The sequence below is a fragment of the Equus caballus genome, chromosome 23 (genome assembly GCF_041296265.1).
Source record: "Equus caballus isolate H_3958 breed thoroughbred chromosome 23, TB-T2T, whole genome shotgun sequence".
Lineage (NCBI taxonomy): Eukaryota > Metazoa > Chordata > Mammalia > Perissodactyla > Equidae > Equus > Equus caballus.
Window position 1 is genome coordinate 44839019 of NC_091706.1, and position 14065 is coordinate 44853083.

Genomic DNA, 14065 nt, shown 5'->3' on the forward strand with positions numbered 1-14065 from the left:
TTCAAAATATTTAAATTAAACTGAAATAGCAAAACTTTCCCAAAGTAAAAGGTCAAAGGTAATCACTTTAAAAAGATCAAAAGAGGCATTGTGAAATTGTTCCCCATATCAGACAACCAAAAGCAAACATGCTGTGACAACATCATGGGCCCTTGTGATGTGGAATTTCTGATCACCACAGGGAAATCATTATGCCAAGTCCAAAGGAATAACTGAGTAAAGAGGTCGCTCTCGCTGTTTCCATAGCAATCCATTATGACTGTGCTCTCGACGTAAGCGCTATCCCTAAGATGGAAAGGTGAGAGAAGATGATGAGGGGTTAACAGATTTTCTACTTGGATCATTGCATCTCTCATTTAAAACCAGATACTAGGAATGCTTACTTTAATTTTCTCATGTTTAGTAATTAAAACAAATGTCATTCATTAATGTTTATTCACTTATTCAACATACTTATTGAGTATCTGCTCTATTCCAGGCACTATTCTAATTCCAGAGACCCAGCAATGGCCCGAATGAAGAGAAGGTAGAGAGCTGAAAAATATCTTCAAATTGGAATTAACCTGGGTTCATTCCAAAAGCACTGCTACACAGGATAACAGAGGTAGTTCATTAAAGACAGAACTCCGTGCGCTTTGGAGAAACTTAAGAAGTTGAGCCTTAAACTTGGCCTTATAGAACAACTAAAGTTAGGGCAAGTGGAAAGGGAAAACTAAGATACTCCATACAAGAGAATTCATGCTCAAGGGTAGCATGAATTTAGTGTGAAGGTTTTTTTTTTTGTTTTGGTTTTTGTTTCCAACATACAACATAATTTATATCATCTTGTATATTTTATATATTTTTCTTTAGAAAGTCAATAATAAGGCTACATGCATGAGGAACTGCAAATCACACTGTAAACTGTTGAACTTCAAAATTTAAATCTGAAGTATATTGTCTTAAGGCGGAAAATTAGATTCTTGATTTGAGACCTTTCTTCTGATATAATCATATAATGCCATACATTTCCTTATTCGCATTGCTTTGGTTGCATACCACAAATTTTGATATGATGTACTTTTATTTTGTCAATTCAAAATATTTTCTAACCTCATTTTTGTCTTCCTATTTGACCAATGCATTATTTAGAAGTCAGTTGTGTATTTTCCAAATATTTTTTTATTTTCTAGATCTTACCGATTTCTAGTTTAATTCAATTATACTCAAAAAAGGTACATTGTATGATTTCAGTATTTTTAAGCTTGTTTTGTAGGGATTTTTTCATAGATAGATGGTAGATAGACAGACTAAATTTTGAATATCTACAGGGCAGCAGAGATTACAGCTGGTAAAGTGAGCTTGGAACTCAGAAGGGAGGTCATAGAGATATGTTAAACTTTTGGAGAAGAAGAGAGAGTTAAAACAGTTTTAAAATACCTGCTGAAGTGAATCCAGTATGGAAGCAAGAAGAGCTGAAGGAATCCTGCCTACGACTACACTGGAATAATAGGGAAAGAATTTATTCAACTACTTAAAACAATAAAAACAACTGAAAAAAAAAGAAACAGCTGTTTTAAGACCCTGAGCATACTGAAACAGGATACAGTGATTCTGAGAGATGGGACGCAAATGAGAAGAATCCTATAATTGCCACAGTTTACCGCCTTGAAAGTGTTTTCAAGCCACAATACAATGAGAGGGAACTTGGACAGATCAAGCAGACACCTTGAATTAGGCCGAGACATCTCAGATCATATGAAAGAGTAAGCAGTTAGAGTTCATAGGACAGAGTGCTGGAAAGGAGAGCTGCATACAGAAGGAGCACTCTAGAGCTCTCCAGAAGGTTCCCCTAGAATATTGATAAGAATACTGATCAGCACATGCTCATGAGGAAACTACCTGAGGCCAGGAAAAATGATACAAAAGGATAAGAGGGAACAGTACCTGATATTCACACAGAACTTAAAAAAAAATCTTCATTTTACATTTGTTTTATTTCTATTTCTATTTTCAACTGTACTGAAAAACCTCATAATTCACAAGATACTGAGAAGAACACTCAGAAGGAAATAATAAGCTCTGGAGTAAATGTGGCTCTTGTCTCGCCTGAAGAATCTTTAAAGCAGGTCCCCACAGGGTCAAAGTGATTCCTAGTGACAGAACTGTGTCCTAGGACAAAGTTCAAGGATAAATATAGGAATACTAACTTATCGTAGATTCAACGAGGTGAAATGTACCTTTGGCATCCAATCAAAAAGTGCCAGGTATGCAAAGCAGCAAGACTATATGATCCATTATTGCAACAAAATCAATTAGTAGACACCCCCTCATCAGTGACACAGATGTTAGAATTAGCCAATGAGGATATTAAAAGAGTTATTATAACTTGTAAATATGTATATTCAAACATCTAGGAATAAAAAGTACCATATTTGAGAAGAAAAATACACTACATGAGCTTAATAACAGTTTAAATATTACAAAGTAAAAGGTTAGTAAACTTTAAATAGTAAAAATATAAGCTACCCAAAACAAAGAGAAAATAAAGAATATATTTTATTTATTATAATATAGATATATAACATATTATATATAATAAGACATACATATGATAAAGCATACACACACACATACAAAGCCTCAGTGAACCATGAGACATCTTCAAGAAGCCTAATGTAGCTGTATGTGGAGTCTTCAAATTGGGAAGGAGGGAAATAAAAATTCTTGAAGAAATAATGACTAAAACTGTTCCAGATCCAAGAAACTCAAAGAACCCAAAGGATAAGAATAATAAAGAAATTACACTAAGGTGTACTATAACGAATTGCATATAACTAGAAATAAAGGGAAAATCTTAAAAGCAGCCAAAGAAGAAAGACTCGTTATGATGAGAGAAACAAAGATAAAGATGACAGCGTGTTTCTTTTCTGAAACAGTGCAAGTGAGAACACAGCAGAGCAAAATCTTTAACGAATGAAATACGATGTCAACCTAGAATTTGATGCTTAGGAAAAATATCTATCAAAAACAAAGGTAAGGTAAAGTCTACTGTAGACACACTAGCTGAAAGAGTTCATTAGGGAATGAGTCACTCTAGAAGAAATGTCCAAGAAAGTCCTTCAGACACAAGGTAAGTGATGCCAGATGGATATAAGGGATTACACAAGGAATGAAGAGCATCAGAAATGACAACTACATGGATAAATAATAAACATATTTTCCTTTTATATAAATCACTGCTAAAATATATTCTGTTGAAGACAATTATTTTTTACATCAGTTTTAGATTTACAAGAATATTGAGCAGAAGGTACAGAGATTTTCTCTATATCCTTTGTCTACATATACCCATAGGATCCCCCATTATCAACATCACTCATCAGAACGACACATTGTTACCAAAGATGAACCTACATTGAAATGTCATAATCACCCAAAGTCCGTAGTTTACCTTAGGGTTCACGCTTGGTATTGTACTTTCTATGGGTTTGGACAATTGTATACTGACATGTATCCATCATCATAACATACAGAGTATTTTGGCTGCCCTAAAATTCCTCCGTGCTCTGCCTATTCATCTCTCCTCTCCCACCTCTGGCAACCACTGATCTTTCATTTTCCAACTTTTTTGAGATATAATTGACATGTAATATTGTGTAAGTTTAAGGTGTACAATGTATGTAAACCACTTTTAAAAGATAGTTGACTATTTAAACAAAATTAATAATAATATAGAGTGGGGCTTAAAACATATGTAAAAGTAAAATGTATGACCCCAATAGCACAAAGAATAGGAAGGGAGAAATGAAAGCATATTTTTTTAAGGCTTTTATAATACCACCTATTTAGACTGCAGTATTTTAAAGATATCTATGATGAACCATGAAGCAGCCACTAAAATAACTAAACCAAGTGATATAGTCAACAAATCAACAGAGAAGAAAAAAAATGGAATGAAAAAATAATCCAAAAGAAGTCAGAAAAAAGAAAAATGCTTAAAAAATATATAGGACAAATAGAAAGCAAATAGAAAAATGTTGAATTTAAACATAACCATATCATCTTAAATGAAATAGAGTAATACATATTCAAATGAAAAGACAGAGACTGTCAGATTGCATTACAAAAGAAAGACCCACCCGTAAGAAATGAATTTAAGAAATACATGACACACATACACTAAAGGAACAGAATATTTGCACAGCCTTAAATTATTTCATTATTAATTACTGAGGTGATTTTAACATATGTCCTCAAGCTCTTTGACAATTCTCTCTCCAGCAGGTGGAAATTCATTCTCCACTCCTTGAATGTAGCTGGATTTAGAGACTCATTTCTAACTAACAGAATTTGAAAATGGAAGAATATTAAGTTTACAGTGGAGAAACCTGCAGACACTACCTCACCCAAATGATCAAGGTTAACATCGCCACTGAGTCATTTGGGTACGCATTTCCTGATATGAGAAAGAATACCACATAATCGCTGTAGTATTCTTCCATAAAACTCATAACCTCATTGTAATCACGAGAAAACATACCTATATTCAACAAAAGAACTTAGCCATACTCTTCCAAAATATCAAAGACATAAAAGAAAAAGAAAGACCAAGAAGCTGTCACCTCAGGGGAGACTAAGGTGACATGATAACTAAAGGCAACACGAGCTCCTAAATTGTATCCTGGAAGCAAAAGAGGAAAAACTAGGAAAACAAATGCATATATTTCAAAATTCTTATACTCAAAGTCTGTAGATATCAATCAATAGCATTGCACCAATGTTAACGTCTTGGGTTTGATAAATGCACCATCGCTTTGTAAATGTTAACATCAGGAGAAGCTGGGTGAAGGGGATATGGATAGCCTTTGTACTATTTTTGCAACTTTAACTCAAAATTCATTTCAAAGCATAAAATTAAAAAGATACACTTTGCAACAGAGTCATTCAAGAATATTTAAAGCCAGATTAACTGTAATTTTAGAATGTTCTGTGACTCAAAAGACATCGCAGATAAGCTTTGTTTGAAAAAACAATCTTAAATTATGATTTGAAAATACTTCAGTTTAAAGTTGCTTTACTAGAAATAGTACAGCAGTTAAAAAATAGGTTACCTTGAAATCTTTGAATAAGGAATATGTCTTCAAACAATATGTTACCATTATCCGAAGCATTGTACAAGTGCCCACCTCATGGCTGGCAGGCAAATTTGTTATTTAAATGACTCCAAAGAAGGCTTTTAGATTCTGACATTTTAAAAGGGATCATTCAATATTTTCACTTATACAAATGTGAATGTAAATGTGAACAATCCCACATCTTTACCTTTCCTGTCCTCCTTCAATGCAGCAGAGAAGAGAAATAGATCATATATTTTAAGAAAAACCAAGATGCTGGTAGAGCGAAGTAGGAATGACCACTTTTCCAAATCTTTCTCTCAACTACGTCTGTTAAGTTTGAAACTGTGTATAGCACAGAAGTCAAAGCAATGAGGCCACTGTCTACCAGGATAGCGTCTCACTCAGTAAATGCAATGAGACACTCCTTAACGTCAAGGCACCATGTTTAACAGCCTCTGTAGCAGACAGAACGATTTTTCTAATAACCAATTTCGCATTCTTATGAGGCTCTCTCACTATTTAGCATTGCCAGGTTTTCGGCTGTTCTGTAGTTTACTACTCTGCTGTATTTTCAGGATTGCCAGAGGCAACGAGCAGTCAAGTGAAGAGACAAGAGACGATGCACACCTCATCTCAAGTCATGGTTGACAGTGAAGAAATATTTCTGGTTCTATATAATCATTTTGCCATGTTTTAAAAAAACGTCTGTAAGAAAATTTTCCCAATGGCTCAGTGGGACCACTTTCAAGGTTTACTGCACTCCTGAGGCACATTCTCAGAAAGGGACAAGGAGAAATTTAACTATATTTACACAAAAATAATCCTACAGATGAGGAGGGATTTGAATAGCTCCACAATATCTGTGGTTAGAATGAGCTTAACTCTGTCTCTTGCCCGTATCAGAGAACCACAGTGTGATATTATTTTGGCTACCACATGAATCTTAGCAATTAGGAACCATCAGCAAGTTGTGATTTTTTTCTGTTTTTAATTTTTTTCCAAAATAATCCAAATTAGTACTTTGGGAAAATTACATAAATCAACTGCCATAAGGTAATTAAAGACACTACAGTGATTTCTGCCCAGTGAAATTCTTATTTAGAGAGCCATCATTGAAACTGCATACTGCATAGGCTTCAGTCTTGAAAAGATTGGCAGCTCCCTCTGCTGTTATTCCGGGTGAGGTGCGAGGAATCAAGGCTCACCTCTTTGTGTAATTTTCTTCCCTGTGATGCTGGACTTTCACAGCTTGTCAATTAATGGCCTTCAAGCTGGCAAGCTTTCAAACACTGGCTTACTTTCAGCAGTATGATGGCACCTTTAGGACACCTGCTTCGAAGACCGATCTACCTCAAAAGAAAGCTTGATACTGCTATTAAAGCAAGGCGTGTGAATCACACCCCTTCTCTGAAGCTTTCTATTTCTGTGTATATCCATCCGGTCTGTTTATAACAGATGCAGAGTTCTGAAAAGCAGTCCTGCTTGGCAATAAAAATTTGTGGCTTTGGACTATGATTTCTTTTACATTTTTGCAGAAACATTCATTTCTTTTTTAAATGAAGCACAGATTGGTTGGTATCTATCCTCCTAGACCTCATCCACATGTGCACAAACCAACTTTTTTCATTTTTTCATCCTACTAAATACACTTCGCATAATAAAGTCTATGTCTCTTTTAAATATGCTTTTGTTATTGTGACTACAGAGAAAGGGGGAAGAAACAGGTGCTATCATCTCTCTAACTAGAATTTTCCAGAAACTGGTCGGCATGAATAATTCCCTTTTTGTATACTGAGAGGATCTTTTAAATAGCCTGGAATAAAAGTACTCATTATATTATAGTGCTTCAACTATTTTAGCTTAAGAGACAAGGATAAAATAACCTGCTTCATCTGCTAAAACATGGAGAAACATAATTACTTTCTTTTCTCCCTAAAATGAAATTCAGCACAAGAGTACAGAGTTCTCCGTTATAAATCAATCCAAATATATAAGAAAATGAAAAAAGAACTAAGTGATCTCATCCCAGTATCTGTTCTTAGAAATATTACTATTTATGAAAAAGAAGATACACACTTATTTTGACACAGTTTTTCTATACTCAGATAACCATAGTACCTTTACTTTTCGAATGGGTTATACTGATATTTTTTTCCGATAAAGATCTCTAAAACATGGTAAGTGTAGACCAAATATAAAGGGCAAAGTAAAATCTACTTTTACTGGAAATAATGACTGTTCTTTGTATATATAAAGAATTAGTCTGTGTGTAATGGGGATAATACTGTGCTTCTCCTCTGAGGTCAGATACTTGTTTTCCCTACAGTGAGATTAAATGTGGAGAGATTTCCATATATTGTCAACTGTGTAAGAAAATGTCCCTCCTTCTTCCCTCTACCTTTTCCAAGCTGCCATAAGGCAGTGATGAGGATAAAAGAACAGACCATGGATGCTATATTTGAAATGCTTACATTTTTGAAAGGAAGATATGTATATAAATAAATACAAGTTTGAATGGTAAGAGCCATACACAAGTAGAGATGTAGTGCTTAAAGAATTTGAAGCAAATAGCACTTAAGTAAATAGAAACAATTCAAAATCTGAAACAGTATATCATGAGAAAATAAGTTGTTTCTACAAAGCAATGAAGCAATCACACCAATTAAGGAAAAAATAGTCAATTTCACCACATAAGCAGATTGCAGAATCTCTCACACTGCTGTTCCTTAAAAGCTAGGCAGATCACTATCTATTAAGAATACTTCATAGATTTTAGAGCCTAGAACAATGAAGATGGAATGATTAACACAAGGATACTTACACTTCTATTATTTGATCATTCAACTGTTCTTTATTCATTCAATGAAATTACGAATAGAAAACCTTTATTGGCATATTATGACAAGAAATTGTTGAAATGCATAAAACTTCACTGAATGAAATGGACATAGAGGATCATAATTTGAATTTGAAGAGAAATCTAACTTAGTCCTTAGTCAAGGAGCATAAAAAAGATCAAATTGGTGTGGGCAGATTTTGTGATGCGCTTATCAAGACAATTGATAAAAATCAGTTAGGGGGGTCTATGTGAAAATGATCTCCAGTGCCTATAATGTACTCTTTGTCATTCTCTGAAAGTTCGTTGTACTAACTCGGGCCCACTCTAATATGCTGTAGCGTTACATCTGTCATCTCATGCTATTATAGCACTCACTGGAGCATTGTCCAAAGCCACTTCGTACAGCAGCTTAACTGCGATGGGACATTGAAATATTTTCTTGTCAGATATCTAGCTCCTAGCTTGCTATGTTGAGATCCAATAACTCTATATTTCCATTTCAGCCATGGACTCACACAACTGAAAAACAGAGCATGATAGATGTATATTTGTAGCTCCCAAGACTGTGGACAGAAAACCAATGGACTCAACTGATGATCAGATACCTAATTACCATCTACTGAAATAGTTTTGTCGAACAAGCAAAGTATCCTGCAAATATGACTCTTGATCCTAGAAATCACTGATTTAGGTAATAAGAAATATCTCACATCTCACATTTTTAGACAAACAGTGTTATTGCATAATTTTCTTCCCTACTTCTCTGCAAAGTATCTTCACAACAGGAAAAAAAGTCTCATTTGAAATATAATACTTAATAAACAACTGAAAAATTGTTAAATATGAAAAATAAATCACATTTCTTACTAAACATTGTAAAGGATCTTTGGTAGAAATAGGTTATTTTTAGAACTTCAGGTGTATCTTGTTACTAAGGGACAATAGATGCATTCTTATTAATTATTCTTAGTTTAAATCGACTTTTTTTACTTTTGCAGATATTAAAATAATTGTCTTTTTAGCCTTATTCTCCAATGAACAATGAATAGTATGCTGTTATGAGACAGTTGATGGTTTCATAAAACATCCTCTTTGGTGGAAGGCTTTGTAACCAAATGTCAATATACCCACTTGCTTGGACAGTGTTGACCTTAAACAAATAGACAGCCAGTTGTTTCTCCAGCAAAAATGAGTTTATTTGGGTCAGTGAAGAATTGCAATTCAAGGTCTGCAACCATGGTGAGCCATGCACAATTCCTCCAGCAGCAAAGGAGGAGAAACTCTTTAACAGAGGGGAAAAGGAAGTTGGGAGGGCTGTGGTAAACAAAGAGTTCCAGGTGAGGCAGCTTTTCAGTTGCTAAGTTGTGACAGTCTCTCATTGGCTGAGCTTCTTGCCACTCAAGAAGAGGAAGTTTTTCACCTTCCTGTTGGGCTCTGCTATCAACTAGGGTGTAAGAGCTCCCCCTTTTGGCCTCCTGACTCCAATTTAATGATGTTACTGTTTTTACATTGTCATTGCTATATGTTCTTTCCTACTGATGCTGTGGTATAAATTGTCTTTTACAGCTCCATGTTTTGCAGATGTTACAATGTAGAGAATGTTAGATAGTAATATGCATCTGTGTGAGTGGCCTCATTGGAGAATCATATCCTGATCCAATGAAAATGACATTACATTTCTAAGGAAACTGGTCAGAAATAATGCTGGAACTGTCTAGTGCATCAAGTGCTCTCTGGATTGGGGTCTTCCAATTGTAAATGATAATACAATGAATGTTCACTATACATTTCAAGATGCCCTGCCTTGATTTTTCATCTTTGAGTCTTGGCATCAAGATTTTGAACTTCCTGTCTTTTCTGTGTGAAAGTGTGATCACACGAATTACAAATTTTATACTACGTGATACAAATGTCTTCTAAGGTTTTATGTCACATTTCCCAAAATCAAAATGACATATTTATATTATACTGAAAAGAGAAGCATATTGCCAGCTACTCATAGAGACACTTAGTAAAAATACAATGATAACACTGATCATAGAATAACATGAATCAAATATGCTTGCCATTATATTTGTATTTATAAGTAAAAAAAATTTTATAGAGCTGTTAGGGTAACTTCTAAGACTCTTCCTTCACTACAGTTCGGCTGCATTTAAATGGCTTTCTTAAGGTGTATGTTTATACTTAATGTGTTTTATCTGTCACATGCTTTATAGCTTAGCTCCGCTCAAACAGCAAAGAACATTTTAGATGCCTTCACCAAAATTTACTGTTTAGGGCTTCAAACCAAAGTGTGAACTGGATAGAATCAAATGATTAACTTCATTAATACGGTGACACGTAATGTGATTTTTAAAACTAAAGGATGGGTCTTATCTCTAGATAAGGGCAAAACAGATTAATAACTGGTTTGGCTCCCTGACATTTGCCATATTGGACTGAGAGTGCAGTTCTGGGTAACTGCTGTGGCAATGGGGCATGCTAAAATAAAGTATAACGTGACTGCCGTACTCTAGGGACTTTAAAACATGACCAAATTAAGGTTTTTCTTTCTGAAATGATTGTACCAATATGTACAATTACTAATAAATCAATAAATTCAAATATAATCACAGATGTTAGAACTGTAAGCTAATAGTTAATTAGCCAATGAAGGGTGATTTTTCAGGAAGATAGCATTTGATTTGTTCTATGACGCCTATTTGTGAAGAAGCAAAACCACACTTGTGTGATTCATCAGTTCCTAGCATATCATCATGTTTATATCCCTTTTGGAATAGAGTCCTTATTTCTATTCTATATTGAATTACTGTTGAGGCTTTGGGTCAGGAGAGCAAACGTGTATTAGCAATACACTTAAGAGAATCAAATAGATTATCTTAAATATAATTATATTCCACAAATATTAAGTGAGTATACTCTACATATGACTATTATTGTTTCACATTTTCTGGCTGTCTCTTAAAAAGCATCATACTTTTAACTTTCTCCAGATAGTGTCATGTGCTGGTATCTCTGTTTGCCAAACCAATATATAATGTTTTGTTTTTTTTTCAGATCAAATGTATTGAAGGAAGCCTTCAGAGACAAACACGAGCTCTACTCTTAACTCCCTGACAACCTCTTTGTCTTACTCTAGCCTAAATGCTTGGGCCATTTATGTGCTCATAACAATGTACTTCTGCCATGAGAAATCAGTGTGTAATTTTGATGATATTACCATGTTACAGCCAGGGAAATGATGAATCCCTGAATTGTACACCAGAGTCACACTTGCCACTCATTTCTTGAGGGAGATTAACTATGTGTAGGAACAAATGCAAAAGAGAGAAAGAGATATCAATTTGACCTAGCTCCAAAATAATAACATGGTAAACTCTATAGACATTGGTAGACTGGGTTGGAATATAAGACCCAGAGGTCTGAGACTTAAAGACCTCTTTCGACTGCCTTCGGCCTGGGAAGGAGAAACTAAGAAAAAAAAAGATGAGAATTTTTAAGTGCAAAAGGTCCAGGGCCTATTCCAATGTGTCAATAAACAGTAATGATAATATTAAAAAACAAAAAACAAAATGAACAAGCGCCTACTCTGTTCCAATACTGTATTAAGAGTTAATATGAATCATCTTCTTTCATCTGCAATATTCCCATATGAAATAAGGTGATACTTGTATTGTCTCCAATTAAATGATGAAGATACAGATTTGATTTTACTAGCATTTTTTATTTATTATTATTTTCTATCTTTTCAAATCTATTAATTTAATCAATTAAATTATAGAACAATAAACAGAAATTTTAAAAACCCCATGAAAAATCTTCAAGAAACAAAAGCTATTTTCCTAAAATCCAATAAAAGAGTTAAACTGCTAGCAGAATTTATGAGTTAAAAAAAGTACAAAATATTAAGAAGTAAGAGAAGCACTAACTATAGTGAAAATAGATGCTTTATGTGTGAGATTAAAATGAATTACTTACAAATGTAGCTTGTGAATGTAGCCTGTAAGCTTTTGATTATTTAACATGTTGAGAAGTTCTACATTTCTTAATTAATGGTCCACTTATTAAAATATCTCTTCAAAATTCAAAAACAATGCACTATTTCTATTTATTTGTTGGAGAGTTTTACAGATTCCATTAGGTCTTGTTTGATAACTGTGGTTTTCAAAACTCCTTTGCCTTTGGTATGTTTTCATCAGTCTAAACTATGCATTTCAGACAAAGATCAATTAAAAACCTATTGCTATCTATGATGGAGGACATGGCAAATTGAATAACTGCTTCCCATTTATCTACCCTTCCCTATTTCCATGGCTTTGTAAATTTACAGGTCCTCCCATAAGGGCAGAGTGAACTATCTTGACTCTTTACCTGTTTGACTGGTTTTATATATTTATTGTCAAACTAATATTTGACAAGGGAGCCAAGAATACTCAATGGGGAAAGAATGGCCTCTTCAATAAATGGTGTTGGGTAAATTGGATATCCACATGCAAAAGGGTGAAACTGGACCGCTATCTTACACAGTACACAAAAATCAACTCACAATGAATTAAATGCTTGAAGGTAAGAGCTTCAGGTTTCAACAGTAAAACTTCTAGAAGAAAACTGCAGTGTAAGTGCCTGACATCAAGTGTTTGATTGCTGAGGCATTCATTTCAAAGGCATCCATCCTGAATAAACATATTGCCAGCTGTATGACACAGCTACTAGCAAAATAACTAGATAGGGAATTAGGCCACCCCCACGCATGAAGTTCCTTCTGTCAGAAAGCCGAGGGTAACCTAGATAGCTGACCATGTAAGTGACTTTGCTTCTCCCTCATGTCCCTAATTCCTGCTCTTATGCTTTAAATTAGCCAATAAACAGTGAATCCATGACACCCTAGGTGCCCCACTGTAGAACGCTAATAAAGGCAGAGCTCCAGGTCCACTTTCGCTTTCTACCTGTGACCTTGCTTTGTGGCTCTTAGGCATGTCATGTAACCTCTAGGACCTCTGAGTAATAAATCTTGCTCCTCAAAGTTCCCTGAGGGTTTTTACTGAAATGTATCCTGCAATCATAGTAAGAACCACAAGAGAGGGTCCTGCCAAAACACTGGCTCCTGTCAGGGAAATCTCTGTGGGAGCTTGCTACAGGTAATAGGGGCCTGGGCAAGGGGCTCAGGTGTTCCTAGATGATAGCAGAACTACTAGGAGGCTGGGGCCAAACAACAAAATACAGGTGATAAGCTCCTTGACATTGGTATTGGCAATGAACTTTTGGATTTGACACCGAAAGCAAACATACACAAGTGGGACGACATCAAACTAAAAAGCTTCTGCACAGCAAAGGAAATGATCAACAAAATGAAAAGACAACCTACAAAATGAGAAAAAATATTTGCAAGCCACGTATGTGATGAGGTCAATATCCAAAATATATAAGAAACTCATACAACTCAACAGCAAAGAAACAAGTAACCCAATTAAAAAATGGGCAAATTACCTGAACAATGTTTTCAAAAAATACGTATGAATGGTCAACAGTTACATGTAAAGGGCCTCAACATCACTAATCATCAGGGAAATGCAAATGAATATCACAGGGAGATATCACTTCACACTTGTTAGGATTCTATTATCAAAAAGACAAGAGACAACAAATGTTTGCAAAGATGTGGAGAAAAGAGAACACTTGCACACTGTTGGTGGGAATGTAAGCTGGTACAGCTACTATGGAAAACAACATGGAGATTCCTCAAAAAATGGAAAATAAAACTACCATATGATCTAGGAATCTCACTTCTGGGTATTTGTCCAAAGGAAACAAAATTAGTTTCTCAGAAAGATATCTGTACTCCCATGTTCGATGCAGCATTTTTCGCAACAGCCAAGGTAAGGAAACTACCTTAAATGCTCATCATCAAATGAATGGATAAAGAAAATATGGTATAGATAAATAAATACACACACCACACACACACAGGAATATTATTCAGCCTTGAAAAGACAAACAGAAATCACTCCATGTGCAACAACATGGATGAACCTGGAGGGCATTATGCTAAGTGAAATATGCCAGACAGAGAAAGACAAATACTGCACGGTATCACTTGTATGTGGAATTGTTTGTTAAATTTTTT

General features: G+C 34.8%; 1 long non-coding RNA gene across 1 annotated transcript; it reads left to right on the plus strand.

The window, feature by feature from the left end:
- Nucleotides 1–269: 269 nt before the first annotated feature.
- LOC111770112 (uncharacterized) lies at nt 270–12032 on the plus strand. Its single transcript, XR_002803060.2, has 4 exons — nt 270–298; nt 479–604; nt 8442–8629; nt 10999–12032. It is a non-coding gene; the product is annotated as an uncharacterized lncRNA (long non-coding RNA).
- Nucleotides 12033–14065: the final 2033 nt, after the last annotated feature.